This window comes from Arvicanthis niloticus, chromosome X (genome assembly GCF_011762505.2).
Source record: "Arvicanthis niloticus isolate mArvNil1 chromosome X, mArvNil1.pat.X, whole genome shotgun sequence".
NCBI lineage: Eukaryota > Metazoa > Chordata > Mammalia > Rodentia > Muridae > Arvicanthis > Arvicanthis niloticus.
Window position 1 is genome coordinate 111,222,604 of NC_047679.1, and position 6,000 is coordinate 111,228,603.

Consider the following 6,000-nt stretch of genomic DNA (forward strand, 5'->3'; position numbering starts at 1 on the left):
GTTTAAGAATATAAACATCAATCTGGACCTAGTGGTACATGTCTGTTTCCTTAGCGACTTGGTAGAGGATTGGGAAATCCAAGCCTGTTTGGCTACCATAGTGAATAAAAGACCAGCTTAATGTGACTCTATCTCAAGATTAAGAAAAAGTTAGAGAGGCCATAGATATGACTCAGTGATGGAACACTTGCCTAATAAGTACAAGGCCATGAATTCATTTCTTGGAGGCCACTTGCGCATAAAAAGTGCAAAGCATTCTTAGTTTGCAAAACAATGGTACAAACAGATGGACCACATTTGACTCCTGGGCCATAGTTTGATGATCCCAGATGTAGAATGAAAAGATGGGTGTTGAAAGATGTTGAGCCCCGGGAGAGTGGTGCTCCTGCAATGGACTCTTCCTCTAGAGACATCTCATTGCCTAGAGAGGAAGTCCCAGTCACTCCTCAGAGATCTTGACCTCTTTATTACTGGACTATGGCAGTTAACTGAAAGGCAAGCAGTACTATCAAAGCAAGGTTAACTTTGACTACCAATTCTAATTCCTAGCTCTATTTTAGGAATTTGGATGAGGTAAGTTCCATCATCAAATAAATTAGAGTTATGTTCTAAGAAATAGTCCACTCAATAAAGCTGATGGACTTCAGTGGAATCTAAAAATACTAAACAATCACTAAATCTCTCTCAAGCTGCTGCAGCAACTAACATTTGAAGACGTGCATAATTTTCCCAGAACAGACCCTTCAGCATAGACATTGGATGGTTGAGTTATATTCTCCACTGGTAAGTTATACAACAGGGACCCTAAGTTATTAGGCATGCGCTAAGTCCAACCCTCTCATCTGATACAGAAGGCAAAATGCTCCCTAGCAGGCCCAAGCATTGCAGACAAGTTTTGCCCTTTGCCCTTTCCTCTCCCTTGCTAAACATTCCTAAAGCTAGGCCCCAAGGCCTATTCCCTTATTTGGCTACTCACTCATTCCTGAGACTAAATCCCAAGGTCAAGCAGGAAGAGAGAGTGAGAGAGAGAGAGAGAGAGAGAGAGAGAGAGAGAGAGAGAGAGAGAGACAGAGACAGAGACAGAGACAGAGACAGACAGAGAGACAGAGAGAGACAGAAACAGAAACAGAGACTGGGCCTGGTGTGGACTTTTGAAAACAAAATTCATTATTTGGCTACATAGCTAACCTGTTTGTTTAGTCAGGACTTACCGACTAGCACAGACGTTCCCCTTAAAAACCACATCTTCAGAGACACCTGCTCTTGTCTATCTTTGTCCAATCCAGAGGCAGCGTCCCCTTTCCCTTCCCTTCACTTGCCCTTCTCGGGTAATAAATATCCCCGAGATATTTATCTTTGTGAGATATAATCTTTGTGATTAGAATTTGGTGTCTAGATGTGTTCTAGATTCTGAGGGGTCCTTCCCTACAGGTGGAATAAAAGCTCATTAAGGGAAAATGACTTATACAAAGTCACATCTTACCTAAGGAGGTAGCCACAAACACTTGACTTAAGGTCTCAAATAAGAAAGGCCAAAGGCCATTCCCAGCCACAGGAGCTAGTGTAAGTGGAAAAAGTTATGGGCCCAAAGGATGTGTTCTAGTCACTGTTCTATTGACATGAAGAGATACCAAAACCAGGGCAACTCTTTAAAACAAGGCATTTATTTAGCGGCTTGCTTACAGTTTCAAAGAGTTAGTCCAAGTTTATCATGGCAACATATGGGCAGGTATGGTGCTGGAGCAGTAGTTGAGAGCTTTACATGCTAATCCACATGTAGCAGGCAAGCAGGAAAAGAGAGAGACAGAGATAGAGACAGAGACAGAAAGACAGAAACAGAGACACACAGAGAGACAGAGACAGACAGAGACAGACAGAGACAGAGACATAGACTGGACCTGGTGTGGACTTTTGAAAACTCAAAGCCAACTTCCAGTGATATAGCTCATTTAACAAGGACACACCTCCTCCAAAAGGACACACCTCCTCCAAAAGGACACACCTCCTAATCCTTCCAAACAGTTCATCGCCTGGAGACTAAGTATACAACTAGATGTACCTATGGGAGGTATTCTCATGATGACTATCATAGGATGGATAATCCATTCTTCAGCTAGCTAACAGGACTACCTTATTTACACAATGGATTGTGACAATAACAGTATCAGGAGTGGGACAGAATGGACCAGTTAAAATATCTAAAGGACATGGGTGATCTTTTTGCCTGTTGATCCAGGAGTATGATTAGGTGGTGGTATGATTCTGAAGGTTGTAGAACTTTGTGGAGGTCAAGCTTTCCGGGAAGAAGACATTCACTCAGGGTGGATGTTGACATTTTACAATCTGCTTATACTTCTTGGCAGCTCTTTGCTTCCTGAGTATAAGCACAGCATGCTTCTAGGGCCCTGTCTTCCCCACCATGATAGACCAGATCTCCTAAAACTGCAAAACAAACAAACAAGTAAACAAACAACAATGACAACTTCTTCCCATTTGAGGTTGCTTCTTGTAGGGTGTGTTGTCACAAGAATAAGAAAAGTAGCTAATACCAATGTGCTTATCTACCCTATCTACAAATTGCTGTTTTCCAAAGGGCTTATGAGACATCCTGTTTACAGAAATAGAAAGCTTAATGTTTAGTTCAGAGACCTACTAAAATAGCTGTTTGTCCTGCTTGGAAGAGAATATTCAGCTATCTCAGCAAGAACAACCTCAGCAGCGGCAGAAAAGACAAGCCAGATATATCTAGAATGTAACAGCAGAGATGGCCTGGGAAATAGAAGCCTGCAGGTAAGTTCTCAGCACCCTGGGGAGGCTTAGAAATGACGTAATGTCTTCATGGTCATTGGGACCATTACCTACAACCCACTACATACCATATTTCTCTGCCTTGACCTCTTCTTCCCACTATTATGGCCTCAAGATCAAAGGCTCAATTCAGTGCAGTGTGACTTCTGAAACCACAGGTATCAAACTCTACTCAATTATCCTGTGTAATCTTTAGATCATTTGTGGATATTTGGGAGTCTCAAGAGGCAATGTCCAATATCTCCTAAGACCCAAGATCCTAGGAACTCAGCTCCTTTACCTAAATTCTGTGAATTCCAACCCCATTTCTACTTGATTCTAGCTTTTTAACCTTGAGTGAGCTAGTTAACTGGTGCTTGCTCTTTATAAAGAAGTATCTATTTGCCTCAGATAGGGTATGGAGAGATCAAAAGAACAATTCTGCATGAGTTTAGCTTCAGGAACCAAGGGGTTAGTTACAAGAATGTGGGTGGCCCCCAAATTGTTGCTTCACTATAGTCCCACCCCAGTGTGGGTGATGACTCCTTTATAGCCTCAAGATGGAATCTTCTCCCTTCAGTAGCTTTCCACCCTTAGCTAATTTAGCACCATCAGAGACTGTTCCGCATGCCTCCCATGTCCTCTCCGCCCATGGAAGAGAGACATGTGAGACAGAATTCGGGTGGTTACCACAGCAAGGGTTTAATCTTGTATCAGCAGAAGTGAAGAACGCGGAAGGGCCAAAGACAGGAAGAGGCACAGCTTAAATACACCCTAGAGTGACATGTTCACTTCTGATTGGCTGTTCACTCATCACCCCATATTACGCCCCGGGATGGGCAGTGACTTTTGGCGCGCTTTTGCCTTTTTGCACCTGCGCAGTTAATTGTTTACTAGTGGAGGACACGATGTCCGAGCCATCTTGGAATGGCGGATTATACCACTGCTAACAGTGGCTTCCTACAAGAGACCATGTGAAGCCAGGACAGAAGTTCATACTGCTAAGGGGAAAGTATAGGAATGTCACGTGGAAGTTTAATGACCACCTCCCCCCCCACACACAAACCTTTTTCTTCTATGAGGGAATGTCAATGGTCCTAATCTTGTTGAGGGTCTTGTTTAGTGACAACTGCTTTGATTAGGGTGGTAATGCCTATATTATACTCAGCTGAAAACGATCCACATTTGTATTTCACATTTTCATCCATAAAATGGGGATACTGTTAATGGTAGTAGCCACCTTTTAGAGTTGGGAGATTTAAATATGCAAAACACCATGCATGGGCTTCTATTACTGTTTGTCACCTCAAAGTCGTGTTCTCAGAGAAAACTAGTAAGCCTATCAAAACAGGTCCAAAGGGTGTTTGTGTGACAGCTCGAGAATGATGAATAGGGAAGTACAGGGCAGAACAAGGAGAAAGGGAGAAAACACAAAGATCACACAACGATGAGGAAGAGGAAAATGTAGGGAGAAGAAGAGGGTAGGGACAGGGTGAGGAGCAAGTGAGGCTCAGAATCCGTCAGTAACTGCTTGACAATGTAGATGAAGCAGATGCTTCTAACCACATACCACAGCAAACAGAGGTGGTTGATATTAGCCAGGGAATAGCAAAATTGAGAAGAACTATTAGGAAACTTATTTATAGCTTATTTATTCAATGATTACCACCACTCTGTGAGAATTTTGCCACCACCTTTGTCTCAAATGAGGAAGATTACACTTAGAGTGATCATATATATCAACCTGTCCATCCACCGTGACATCAGGGTCCAAGGCGGTGCGACTGTAGTCACATAGGAATCATCACCACTCCCCTGTCCAGCACCTCTCTGACTCTTAGCTCACAGTCTAAGTCATATCCAAATAATACAGGTGACATATTAAGCCCATGTTCTCAAAATACAGAATGCTTGCCACCTTGAAAATTGTTAATTGAAGAAACCTATTTTGTCTGGCAGGATGAGAGTTTATTTCAGACTCCCATTACAAGGTATGTCAGGCTACTTGCAACTGGCCTTTTTACTTAAAGGTCTTTTACTTGAAAAAGGAAGATCTGTCCCTTTCTCTTGAAATTCTTCTTTGATTTTAAATCTAGTGATAAATAGCAACCCGAGGGACTGGAGAGATGGTTCAGCAGTTAGGAGTACTTCCTGCTTCTAGGGAACACATCAGGCTGTTTACAATTGCCTATAACTCCAGTTCCAGGGTATCTGACCCCTTCTGACATTCATGGGCACCCCCACACATGTGACATACACTCATGGATAAAGACACAGGCATACACTCACACACAAAATAAATCTTTAAAACAGTAACAATGACCTGTAAATCCCTTTAGTGATTGAATTCACCTTATCCTTGCAACTCATATCTTACTGATGTTCAAAAGTTTGGATTTGTCTATATGTTTCATTGTTCTTTCTCAGCCTGCTTTGACAGTATCACTTTTATAGCTAGATCTTACGTGGTAAATGTTCCAACAAAAAATTAAGATGTGACGTGGCTGACTTAAGGTCACATAATCAGAAGGAACGGGCAGGCTGTGAAACGTTTCTTGAGTACCAAGCTCCTTTATCTACACCCCCCCACCCCACCACACACACACACACACACACACACACACACACACACACACACACACAGAGGAGTCAGGCTAAGAGGAATTCCATTCCTGTTTTGCTCAAATGAAAGACAAATGCTAAGATGGGAGCGAAAGTGTTCTCGCTATCCTGATGTAGGAGGGTTCTCTAGCTCTCAGTCCACAGCAAAGGGATTTAGGTTCACATTTCTAATTAAGAAGTTATAGACAGAAAGAAAAGAAAATGTACAAACAATTTCTTGTTATGGATTTGGAGAGAAACAGCTCTGGTCTGAGGGTTTCCCTTCCAAGCTCATGTGTTTCTCACACCTCACTCTTTCTATTTCTGTCCCCTGAGCCCTCTCCCTACCTCACACTGATGTCTCTTCACAGCACAGATCTCGGCAGAGACCCCAATTTTAAAGCCTTCTGTATCCACAAAAATCAGAGACACTCATTCCAAAGCTAGTCCCCTAAAAGACAAAAAAAAAAAAAAAAAAAAAAAAAAAAAAAAAAAAAAAAAAAAAAAAAAAAAAAAAACTTGGTAAGTAGTTCATGTGGAGCAGGCTTCCCTGTTCTAGTCAGCTCTGGGGACACAAATCTGACAAGATTCCCTACATCCAAGAAAGACTCT